We start from the raw sequence: 13,295 nt of genomic DNA on the forward strand, positions 1-13,295 counted from the left end.
TGTTTGTTGTTGTTAAGTAGGCTCCACACCCAGTATGGAGCCCAATGCAGGGCTTGAACTCATGACCCTGAGATCAAGACCTGAGGTGAGATCAAGAGTCAGATGCTTAACTGATGACCCGCCCAGGTGTCCAAGGAAGTAATTCTCAAATTGAGTTTACTTTTACAGCTCTCTTTTTATTTATTTATTTTTTAATGTTAACTTTTTTTGAGAGACAGAGAGAGAGAGTGTGAGCAGGGGAGGGACAGAGAGAGACCAAAACACAGAGTCTGAAGCAGGCTCCAGGCTCTGAGCTGTCAGCACAGAGCCCGACGTGGGGCATGGACTCCCAAGCTGTGAGATCATGACCTGAGCCAAAGTTGGACGCTTAACCAACGGAGCCACCCAGGTGCCTCTATAGCTCTCTTTTTAATTTATATTTTCTCAGCATAGTTTATACTTCAATGTATAAATATTTTATTATTCACATGGAGTTTACACGTTTTTAGTGCAGAAATACTTTCATACTTCAGCTTTATACCAACTCTGGTTTCAGCTGCTGAATGCCCAAGTTTCAAGGTTTCGGTCTTTGTTGGATATCAGCATCTTTTGTGAAGCTTATTAAATGTGCAAGTGCCTTGGCCCCACCCCAGACTTCCTGAGTCAGAATTTCCAGGGTTTTCAGGGCTCCTGGCAGGTATATGTGAAGATGATTTTAGTGCACAGTTTTAGTCTAAATTATTTAGGAAATGCTGACTTTGGAGAGTACGTGTGGCTGGGCAGTGGCCATATGGTGGTAACAGAATGGGCTCCTGGAATACCCGGGGGGATAAGGTAGCAAACTGATGAATGCCTGCTACGAGCCAGGCACGTTGGATCCCATGTCATAGAAACCAGCTTTGAAGGAGAGATCAGGAGTCATTGAACCTGTCTTTTTTTTTTTTTTTTTTTTTTTGCTTTCAGGAAACACTTTTCTAGGGTCATTTTGGTTTTTAATCCTCAGGTGCATTAGTTTCCTAAGACTATGTAACAAATTACCACAAACCCGGTGGTTGAAATCGAGAGAAATTTATTCTCTCACAGTTGTGGAGGCCAGAATTCTGAAATGAAGGTTTTGGCAGGACGATGCTTCCTCCAAAGGTTCTAGGGAAGAATCTGTCCTTGCCTGGTTCAGGTTCTGGCAGCTCCAGGCAGGCGTTCCTGGGCTGGTGGTGGCATCGCTCCAGTCTCGGCCTCCATCTCACATGGCTTTCTCCTTCTGTGTGCCTCTTAAAGGACACTTGCCATTGGATTGAGGGCCCACCGGATAATCCAGCATGACTTCATCTTGAGATTCTTAACTACATGTGCAAAGACCCTTCTTCCAAATGAGGTAATGTTCACAGGTTCTGAGGGTTAGGATGTGGACATGTCTTCTTGGGAGCCACCATTTAACCTACTACACCAGGGAAAGAGGTTTTGTAATCTTTTCTCCTATCATTATTCTTTTCACAAAATGATTAAGGTGAATACTTCTTTTTGAGCAATCCTGTAGTCTCGTCTTCAGAATCTATGAGCATTTGTTATACAAAATTGACTTAATGGAGGATACATCATCTCCATTTCATTTATTAGCTGTAATACCTGGCATTGAGCAGGAGACTCATTTAACGTTGATAAACTTTAGTAGAAACGATAAAATAATTATTGATCTGTAATTTAAAAATTATTATAACGTTTGGGGCACCTGGGTGGCTCAGTCAGTTAAGCGTCTGACTCTTGGTTTCGACTGAGGTCATGATCTCATGGTTTCAGGAGTTCGAGCCTCATGTCGGGCTCTGTGCTGGCAGTGAGGAGCTTGCTTGGGATTCTCTCTCTCCACCCCTCCCCCACTCACGTTGTTTCTGTCTCTCTCAAATAAGTAAACTTAAAAAAATTATAATGGTTAAAAGAACTTTAATTTTTTTTGAAACTTAGAGCAAAGCTTCTTTGATTATCATCAGTCATTCCATTCTCTGGTACACATGTGAAGAAATTTGCTACTCTTTACCTTGATCACACTACCTAGAGCTGCCCATGTAAAAAGCAACATGATCATAAATTACACGCCTTCATTTTTGACATCTGACCTTGTAATGATAAAATCAGGAAACCACAGACATTTGAAAGTGAAAGATCAACTCCAGGAAGTCCATGGTTTCAGACAATAAATACTGATCCACTTTGCCTAAATCCATTGCAATATAGTGTTTTAGGTCTAGATATTACTTTTTCAAGTGGCAGGATTCTGGTTATTTAATTGAAAGTAGAGATTTCAATAGCTCTGGGTACCTCTTGGTACCTGAATGCAACATATGTCTCCTATTGGAACAGCTTAGCACCTTAGGGCTTGACAACAGGGACAGATCTAAGATTCTGAAATAATATTAGATTCCTTAGCTTAGTTGATTTGTAGCATACATTTGAAATCACTGTTTATTTTCTCAATTAGTGGGGTCTTAACGCACATGGCCTTTTCTCTGTATCTGCAGCCAAACAGTCTCTCTGCAGGTCTTCAGCTTCAGGTGCTTGTGTAAGAGTGCGGGCTGCTGCCTCAGTTGTCTCTCATGGAAGGCCTCAGGATCAGCTTCTCTGCAGGTGAACTGCTCCTTTCAGGGGCTTAGGGTTTGAGATTGAGCATTTGTCTCAGTGGGAATCTGCCCATCAAGTCCTGTCTTTCTGAAATGGCTCCGAATGATTTTTTTTACTTTGGGTATCACTTTCATTCATCTTTGAAAAGCCTTTCTCCTCCTTTTTTGCCCCAAGAAGTATTCCTTCTAAAATTACATTAAAATTGTCAAAAAATTCTCCTTTTTAGGCCCTTGCAGATATGGAAATAAGGAATGTTCATCTTCAGGATAGCAATTTTGTAGAAAATTACAAATATATCACTTCGGAAAACAAGAAAGCATTTGGGACTTTTGGGTGCTTGTACCCAGAAGATTCCTGGGTAATTTTTTTTTAAATTTTTCATGTTTATTTTTGAGAGAGAGAGAGAGAGCATGCGCGAACATGAGAGCTGGAGGGGCAGAGAGAGGAGGAGACACAGAATCTGAAGCAGGCTCCAGGCTCTGAGCTCTCAGCATAGAGCCCGACGTGGGGATTGTACTCACAGAGTTTAAGATCATGAGCAGAGGCTCAACTGACTGAGCCACCCAGGTGCCCCACCTGGGTAATTTTTTAGATAAGTTTCTGGACTCAATGCGTGGAAAACTTTAAAATTAATATACTATATTGCCATGTATAAAAAAAATAAACGAGACACTTCTAGGGCCTTACAAAATTATTTTTTGTATGGACTAAACAAAGCTACATTTTTAATAGTCAGCTTTTTCTAAACAGACTCTCTAAACTTAATAAAAATCTCTCCAGTTTTTTCATGTGGTGCAGTAGACAGAGAAAAAGATCTATAGGTGGAAATTTAACTTACACAGATTATTAATTTCTATGCACATTCTGATCATACACACGGATGAGGCACTTCATTGAAAGCTCAGGTTGACAGGTTCCTTTTTAAGACATTTTATTTACAAGACTGTATAAATGAGTCCGTTTTTTCCCCTTCCCTCAGCTGAAGTTGTTATATCATGAACTCATGAACCTCAAGATCATGACCTGTTACCAAGGCCAAAATATTTGTTGAATTCATCTTTCTTTTTCTATTTTCCTGCCACCACCCATGTCTAGGTTTTTATGACTTCACTCCTTGATTACCACAATAGGCTTAAAAAAAATTTCATTACGGAAACATTCAAACATGCAGAAGTAGGTAGAATAGTATATTGAAGCCCTGAGAACCTATCAGGAAGCTCCATCCATTGTAATCATTTTACCATTTGTATTTCAATCCCCTTACTTTTTTCTTGAAGATGTTAAAGCCCACCCCACTCCTCATAGAATGTCAGTATGTATTTCTAACAGATGAACAATTTGTGTCTCTCCTAGCTTTCTAATTACTCTTCCTCTAATCTTATTTTTCTCACCAATCCAACAATTTCTAACTAGTATACTCTTATGAAACCTAAGAAGCTCTCAAAGGCTCAGTGTTGCTCACTGAATCAAATGCAAACTCTTCTGATTTACAAAGCCATGTTTTCTTTAGTTTACCCCATCTGTCTGACCTTCTATTATTTCAGGCTGTCAGGTGGGTCTCCTCACTACTCAGCTGATGCCCTGTTCGTTCCTGTCTCTGCTTATGCTCTTGCCTACCCAAATTCTCTTCATCCTAGAAAGCTCTCCTCAGGTGCCACTTCTATGAAGTTATTCCCAGCTCATCCTGATTTCTCTCTGCCCTGAACCCTTGGGATTTAAACACAGTTCCTTCAACTTTAAATCTGGTATTTTTTATGGTATCTCAGTCTTAATTACTGTAATCTGGGAAGTAGGCTCTGAATTACTGAGTAGTAGCATTTGTTTTTAAAGACAACTTTATTTATTTTTTTATTTTATTATTTATTTATTTTTATTAGAGAGAGTGTGTGTGCTTGAGCAGGGGAGAGGAGCAGATGGAGAGAGAGAAAAATCTTTTTTTTAATTTTTAAAATGTTTATTTATTTTTGAGAAAGAGAGAGAGAGTCTCCCCACAATAAGATGGGGAGACTATCCAGATGCACCTGGTCTAATCACATGAGCCCTTTGAAAGAAGAGAATTTTCTCTGGCCGGTCATAGAAGAGGAAGTCAGAGAGATTCTATTCCTGAGAAGGATTAAACCTACAATTATGGGCTTTGATGGTGGAGGAAGGGGGACCATGAGTCAAGGAGTGCAGGTAGTTTCCAGATAGCCAGAAAGAAAATGGGATCTCTGTCTGACCTGCCCAGGGAACTGAATCCTGCCAACAGGCTGAATAAGCTTGGAAGCAGATTCTTCTCCAGAACCTTCTGATTACAGTCCTGCCCAGGTGGCTCCTGAAGTTTGGCCTTGTTATCCTCGATGCAGAGAATACATCCAACGCCACTTAGCTTTCTGACCTGCCAAACTGTAAGATCATAAATGGATGTTGTTTTAAGATGCTAAGTTTGTGGTAATTTGCTATGCAAATTGTACCAGAGAAAAACTAATACAATAGATAACACAGGATTTGAGCTTATAGTGAGATTTTATGCATTTCCTGCTATTCCTTTCTCCCCAGTTTATTGAGATATAATTGACATACAACACTGTATGTAAGTTTAAGTTGTGCAGCATAGTGGCTTAACATCTATGCATTGTGAAATGGTTGCTGCGGTAAGTTTAGCTTAACATCCATCACCTCATATAGTCACAACATTTTTTTGTTTTTCCTTGTGGTGAGAACTCTTAGGATCGACTCTCTTAGTAACTTTCAGGTATAGCATACAGCAGTGTTAGCTATAGACATCATGTGCATTACATTACCAGTACTTCTAACTGGAAGCTTGTACTTTTGACCACCTTCATCTAATTTCTCCGACTCCCACTCTCTTCCTCTGATAAACACAAGTCTGGTCTCTTTTTCTATGAATGTTTTTTTTTTTCTTTTTGTTGTTGTTTTTTAAGGATTTTGTGTGTCATCCTTGTGCAGGGGTCGTACTAATGTTCTCTGTTTCATTCCAATTTTAGTATATGTGCTGCTGAAGTGAGCATCCTGCTGCCTTAGGAAGGCTCCAAATCTGTAAGTAGATAGAGGCACTCATCTTTGCACACGTGGTCATTTCATGGGCTAGAAGTGCCCTGAGTTCAGGATGCTTTGATTTTTGTCCATCAGTTTCTGACTGCAGATAGGAAAATTTCAAGGGGAGGAAAGCCTAGTTTTCTTATTGCCTGTGTTTTCAAAAAAGGCTTTAAGAGGGTCCTTGAGCAGGGAAGTTAATTAGGATAGCTTATCTGACAAGCATTAGTGTTGGTTCACTATGCCGTCAGACTAACGATTACCTCTGGTATGAGACTGGGGCAGATTTTGTAGGGAATGTACCCCTAAACTCTGCAGCAGCCAAGATTTCAAATGGTAGAACTTACTTATAAAATAAATGCAGACACTTACTTATTACAGGAACTGGTCAACAAATAATTAATGAAGATGCTGAGGAACATGAGAACTGAAGCTACAGTTTCTTCTGTAGCCCAGTATCAGGGATGATGGGCAGGGGCTAGTTTATGGGCAGCTATTTCCCCAGCCATGCGTGTATAACACAAATGGCTAGACATTTATTTGGGGTGCCTGTGTGTGATTCATAAAGAACTTGCTCCTTGTAAAATTTACTGCTGAATGACTCATTGTAGGATGATGATGAAGATAAGGCTTCTAATTTAGAGTTAGGCAACTATCCTTTTAAAAATCAACTTTGCGAGGTATAGTTTATATACAATAAAAGGTATACACTTTAAGTGTATAGTTCAATGAATGCGTACACCCATATAACCATCACCAGAGTCAAGATGTAGCACATTTTTATCACACCATGTAGTTTCCTTATACACACCCCTTTGCAGGCAATCCCTCTTTCCACTCACTGTTCCAGGCAACCACTGATCTGATTTCTATCACTATAGATTAGTTTGCCTCTCTTGCACGCCATATAAATGGAACCGTACAGACTGTGTTCTTTTGCATTCAGATTCTTTCACTCAGCATGATGTTTTTGAGATTCGTCCACATGGTCGCATTTACTAGTAGTTATATTTTTATTGCTAGGTAGTATTTTATTGTGTTCATAGCACAATTTGTTAGCCATTCAACAATGGCTATTGGTGGACATTGGGGTTGTTCCAATTCTTGACTCTTTATAAATAAAGTTGCTATGAGCAGTTTTTGTGTGGAGATAGAGTTTTGTTTCATATGGAGACTAGGCATGGAGTCGCTGGTCCATATGATAAGCATACGTTTAACTTTAAAAGAAACTGTCAAGCTGGTTTCCAAAGTGGTTGTATCAATTTTCACTTTCAGTAGCAATGTGGAGGAGACCTCACTATTGTCTATCTTCCTCAATGCTTGCTATTGTCAGTTTTTTTAAGTGCTAGCCTCTCTTTCTTTCTTTCTTTCTTTCTTAGTTTATTTATTCTTGAGAGAGAGTGAGAGACAGAATGAGAGTGGGGGGGACGGGCAAAGAGAGAGGGAGACACAGAATCAGAAGCAGACTCCAGGCTCTGAGCTGTCAGCACAGAGCCCAATGCAGGGCTTGAACTCACAAACCAAAAGATCATGACCTGAGCCAAAGTTGGACCCTTAACTGACTGAGCCACTCAGGTGCCCCTATATGCTACCCTTTCTAATGGTATCTTATTGTAGCTTTGATTTGCAATTCCATGGTAACTAATGATGCTGAACATTTCTTCTTGTATGTTTTAGCCATTCATATACCTTCTTTGGTGCAGTGTCTTTCAAGTCTTCTGCCCATTAAAAAATAGATTTTCTGTATTATTATTATTGAGTTGTAAAAGCTTTAAAATATATTCTAGCTCTGAGTCCATTGTCAGATAAACATGTTACAAAACTTCTCCCAGTCTGTGGTTTGTCTTTTTGTCATTTCTGTAAACAAGTCTATTTAGCTCCATTTTCATCTTTACTTTCTAAATCTCTAATTACATATATTTTGACCATTTTCTATTTTCCTATAGGTCTTTTTGGATCTGTTTGCTTATCTTCAATCTATTTTCTCTCTATTCATTAGTTTGGATAATTTCTATAGATCTGTCTTGCTATGTTCAAGTTCATCAGGGACACTTTTCTTCCATGTCTGATGTGCCATTATTTTTTTTGTCATTGTACTTTTCAGTCTAGAATTTCAATTTAGTTCTTTTTACAGTTTACATTTCCCTGCTGAGATTCCCTATATTTTTATTCATTAAGTTCATATTTTTTTAAATTCTTTGAACACACACAGTTTAATTATTTGAACCATATTTATAGCAGCTGCTTTAAAGTCCTTGTCTTCTAAGTACCTCATCTTAGTAATGTTGGGACTGGTGCTTTTCCCTTGACTATGGGTCATGTTTGCCTAGTAATTTTTCTTATTGTGTACTAGACATTAATTGATGCATTGTATAGGTTCTAGACTTTTGTTATTTTTCTTTGAGAAGCGTTACCTTTTCTTCTGTTAGGCAGCTCATTTACTGATTGATTACCTTGTGCTTCTGTTGGCTTGACTTTATGCTTTGCTAGGGTACATCTTTGGAAAGCTCAATATATTTCCCAACACCCTCTATCTTGGCAGGTCTCAACCTCTGAATTCAGTTTTTACTGCAGATCTTTTAAATGTTTAGTTTTAGACTTTGTTAGGGTGGGCCTGAAATGGACCTTACCCTAGAGGATGGTTCTAATTTTTTCTTGTATCTCAGATAGATGTATGGTATAATAAATTGATAACAAGGTCTTGTCACTCTGGCTTGGCCAGAACTTCCCTGTCTACTAGCACTGTTTGGTTAGTATCTCTATCCTACTCTTGTCTCTGTGGTAATCGCTCTCCAAAGTTACTGTAAGCCTTAGGGAGTCTGGCCATAGGCATGTGCATCTTAGCCTTGAGCCAGGGATTTACTGGGCAACTTCTGCACAACTTCTGAGCTTCTCCCTTCTCTTTACCTTCGATACCCCTCCTTTAACTTTCTGGTGCCTTGCCCTACAGATTATTACTGCTTTGGTTTCCCTGCACTCTGATCTCTGCCTCTTCAGCTCAGCAGGACAACTGTGCTCTGCTTGGATTCTAGCTTGCTATGTTGTGGTTGGATAACTGTGCCCAGGTAGAGATCCAGGGAAATCATGGAGCTTACCTTATGAGTTTCTCCTCTGTCAGGGGTCATAGTGTTGTGTTTCCTGTTGTCCAATGCTTAAAACAATTGCCTCATAAATTGTCTCCAATTTTGTTAGTTATGGCAGAAGGCTCAGCTCAATACCAGTTGTTCCATCACATGTGAAAGATTGCATGATATGTTTTTTTTTTTAATTAAAAAAAATTTTAATGTTTATTTTTAAGAGAAAGGGGGGATGGTGGCGAGAATCCAAAGTGGGCTCTGTGCTGAGATCAAAGAGTCCAATGCAGGGCTTGAACTGATGAACTGTGAGACCTCAGTTGAAGTCACATGCTCAATCAACTGAGCCACCCAGACACCCCTAACATGATATGATTTTAAGGATTAAATTAAGTAAACAGATATGGATTTAGCAAGGAGGAACCTCAAAGTTTCTTTTTGGGCTGAAAAAACATTTTTAGTCCACATGAGTCCCATCTTATGGTTTAGGACTCTGGTCCCATTCATAGGCAGTTAATTTGGTGAGGTGGAGTGTAGTTCCTCTATGTTCTTTCTAAAAATCAAGTCTAACAGCCATCTATTCTCTCTAATAAAGAGTGTTTACAAATAAAGAGTAGTAGTAGTAATAATAATAACTTACTATTATTGAATACTTAATATTCTAGATGCTGTTCTTAACACTTTATTTTTTGTTAAGAAAAAATTTTTTAAGTTTATTTATTCACGTTGAGGAGAGAGAGAGAGAGAGAGAGAGAGAGAGAGAGAGCAGTGAAGCAGGGGACAGAGAGAAAGGGAGAGAGAATCCCAAACAGGATCTGCACTGTCAGTGCAAAGCCCGATGTAGGGCTTGAACCCACAAACCGTGAGATCATGACCTGAGCCGAAGTTGGACACTTAATTGACTGAGCCACCCAAGGTGCCCCCTTGGGTTTAGCTTTAATATCACCACTTCAGGGAAGTTTGTTGTATGCTTTCATAATATGTTGCCCTTTATTTTTTTCTATCACATCTGTAACTGAATTTACAGAAATATTTATTTAACAGATATCTTTTCCACTGTGCTGCAGGCCCCATGGGGCCCATTTCCCACCATGCGTCTAACATGTAACGGTTTCTGGCATGAAGTATGTGCTATTTGTTGAAAATGTGTATTCGTTGAATGAATGAATGCATATACAAGAGTAAGTAGGTTTCCCTTCCCATTTTGCTATTCTGAGAAATTCATTCTTTTTGGTGTCTAGGTCTAGGAATTTTTTACAAAAGTAAAGAGTCATGTAACTACCCCAATAGTCAAGATATAGAACAATTTTATCTGTTCCCTGTCCACTCCCCCCACAAATTTGTAGTTAAATTCTACTCTCAATCTTTGACTTCTGGCAACTACTGAGAATTGAGTATCTTACATTACCCTGGGCTCTTCTTTTCTTTTCCATCCTGCCTTGTTTATATTTCAGCTGTCTTTCTGCTCAGTAGTGCTCCTGTGTACTTTATCAGAGAAATGAAATTGAGTTTAGACAGATGCCTCACATGGAATTTATGCCCCATGGAATCATTTCAGTAAATAACTTGACTACTTTTAAGAGTCAAAATGAAATAAAGAAGTCTTTTTAAAAGTCAAAAAAAGAATAAAAGAGTGGGGTACCTGGGTGACTCAATAGATTAAGCTTCTGACCCTTGATTTCTGGCTCAGGTCATGATTCCAGGGTCGTGGGATCAAGCCTCGTGTTGGGCTCCATGCTGAGTATAGAGTCTGCTTAAGTTTCTCTCTCTCTCTCTCTCTGCCCCTGTCCCCTGCTTGCACACACACTCTCTCTAAAAAAAAAAAAAAAGTAAAAAAAAGAATAAAAAGAGAGACAGTAGGTCAGTTGGATTTTTGTCAGTAGCCTATTATTACTACTCTCTTAGTAGCTCTTAACATGTGTATGCATCTCTATTTTGCTATCCCTGCTTTAATTCAGCCTTCATGATCTTGTCTAGATCATTGCAATGGCCTCCACACTGATTTCCATACCTCTGATGCTTCTTTGCTTATATTTCATCTCTACATTTCACCCAGAGAGAACTTACTAAGACTCCAACACTTACCGCTCTTCAGTGGGACCCTACTGAGCCTCAGGACTTTGGCATGCCATTCAGAGCTCTTCATGAGGCCCCTGCTTACTTCTTCAGAGTCATCCTTATGGGGTCTTGTTCCTTGCACTCTGCGATGTTCCAGTTGTCCCAAAATTTGACATTTTATGAATGTGCCATATATTTTGTCTTTATGCTTTTGTTCATGTTGCCCTGAAAGCCTTTCTTCACTTCATCTGCTATGTGAACACCTACTAATTATTGAAGACTATATATTGAAGGCTGTCTCTTACTTTCCCAAAGACCACTGGACTATTCCCTTTTTTGTCTCCATAGTTACCTACCACCCATCTGCCATAACACCCATAGTCCCTTATTGCACACCAATGCTCACATACTTGTCTCCACTTACTAGAAACACAGCTCTTTGAGGCCAAGTCTGTCTCTTATTCACCTTTGAATTCTCAGTGCCTAACATAGTGCTGACCATATTGTAGGTGCTCAATATACATTTGCTGAATGCATCAATGAAGAAAGTTTTTACTGTATTATTCCCTGAGCACTTTAATAATTTATACAAATCCATTCTCCATTTATCTTTTTTGATGTTTTAGAAAAATTTTGATCAACTACTCTCCCATTTTCATGAGAAGCTGATGATTCTATTTTGTGTGGTCACTTGAAGTTCTCTCCAACCTTTTATCAGTCACTACGCATCTGTATCTGTATGACCTGGTTAGTTGGCTTTATTTCAACTGGGCTTACCCAGGGCTGTCTGCTTGCGTATAGAAACTCAACTTACAACTATGGAAGTAAAAAAGGGAAAACCAGGGGATGTTGAAAGTGAACATGAATTTCCCATTAGTGGCTAACTGGCTTTGAACTTCCTCTCTATTGAGGCTCAGAGTAAAGTCAAAGCTATCGTTATGTGTTCAGGTTTGGACTGGCTACAGGTCACACTGTTAGCTATTTATCAGTTGTGCTCAGTGTCCTATTAACTTTATGGACTTTCACCCCAGGGATCTTAGTCCCAAGGTGTTTGGGTGCAGCATATTTGCCATTAAAGTGGAGATATAGTCCTCTGTGGAAATGAAGACATTAAATCCTCTAAAAATAACTGTTCGATTAATCCTGTCATTTCATTGTAAAAAAGCAAACACTAACATAGGATATGATTCTTATTAATAAAGCAATCATATTTGTAATCAGCCAGCTCTTGTTCAGAGTGAAGGAAGGTGGGAGAAGGGAGGAAATTGTTTGTTTTCATCTCCGTAGGACCAGGATTAGGGTCTAAGTGGGAATCTGCCTCCTCTCAGTTGATTTGCCTGAAAGTGTAATCTTGGAGCTCTCTGAAAGGAAACTGTCATCTTTTAGGACAATTCTATATTCTAGGAAAGATCTAAGTTGGAAAGAAGGTATTTAGCACCCTGATTTCAGATTTTCATATTACTAATTTAGGCCATAGCGATGTTTCTCAAATCTGCATTTTCACTAGGATTACAAGTCAGCTTGTTAAAACAGACATCCCTGGTTTCTACTCCTGGATATCCTGGCTCAGTAAACTTGGGACGGACCTTGGGAAGGTGTATTTTTAACAATCTCTCTGGGTTATTTTGATGCACAAAGAAGGAAAATTCTCTTTTCTTGGATTGTTGGAGCAGAAAAGGACAATGGGATCATTCTGGAAGGAGTCCCTGGGATTCTGAGTTTGTTGACAGATCAAAGTACCTGCGTAAAAACAGTCCAAAAAAACTGGGACCATCTGTCTCAAACCTCATTTTTGATGTCTGGATGTCCATTTGATCTTGTGGAAAACACTCATGAGCCAAAAGCATAGGTGGAACCCGAGAAGGAGTCAGGCTTAGGAAAAGCATAAGGAGTGGGCTGGAAAATGTACTGTTAAATTCTGCTGGGATACAGATTCCACTGAACTGAGTGTGTGTAGCACCACAGATGCACTGGGGAGTGCATTAGTGCAGTAATCAATGCAGTGTATGATTGCAGCCTTCTGCTATGACTTACGTCCTGGCTGTAAGGGTAGGGCCAGTCTAAAGTCTGGACGTGTTTCACTTGTGGTTGTACAAAGGGGGCAGAGTGGAGAGAAAAGATGCACAGCGGCCTGAAGAGGTGGACAGATATGTGGAATCCTGTCTCTTAATCTGCTTTCTGCTATGAGTTGAATTCCCAAAGCCTAGTTCAGTTCTCCAGGTTTGGTTCAGGTCTCCAAAAGGTAGTCTTGGTCTCAGTGTCTGCAGCATCTTTCTGCTGAAGGAGCTCTGGAATTAGGGGTGTCTGGTGGAGGAGGGGAGAAGTGATGGTAGCTGAGGATTCTCACTGAAGTTTCATTGAATAATAGCTAACTTATGTAATATGGCTGAGAAGCATGAAATTTTTAGAGAGACCTTTAAAACAACCATTTCCCAGGTACTGTTTTGATCTTGGGATATTCGGGGGCGAGGGAAGCACACCTAAACCCTGGGGCGGACTGCAGAAATGCCTCAGCATAGTGTTATCTGTTACAAGGAT

General features: G+C 39.6%; 1 protein-coding gene and 1 non-coding gene across 2 annotated transcripts in view; one reads left to right on the forward strand and one right to left on the reverse strand.

Annotated features, from left to right (window-relative positions):
* Positions 1–7,489, forward strand: part of NFKBIZ (NFKB inhibitor zeta) — a 39,245-nt gene extending 31,756 nt beyond the window's left edge. Inside the window, exon 13 of the transcript XR_013557893.2 lies at positions 1,255–7,489. The gene's annotated coding sequence lies outside the window, so the exon portion shown is untranslated. The remainder of the gene's footprint in view (positions 1–1,254) is intronic.
* LOC132684432 (U6 spliceosomal RNA) lies at positions 5,494–5,600 on the reverse strand. The gene has a single exon (XR_009612654.1). It is a non-coding gene; the product is annotated as a U6 spliceosomal RNA (small nuclear RNA).
* Positions 7,490–13,295: the final 5,806 nt, after the last annotated feature.

This window comes from Panthera onca, chromosome C2 (assembly GCF_046562875.1).
Source record: "Panthera onca isolate mPanOnc1 chromosome C2, mPanOnc1 haplotype 2, whole genome shotgun sequence".
Classification (NCBI taxonomy): Eukaryota; Metazoa; Chordata; class Mammalia; order Carnivora; family Felidae; genus Panthera; species Panthera onca.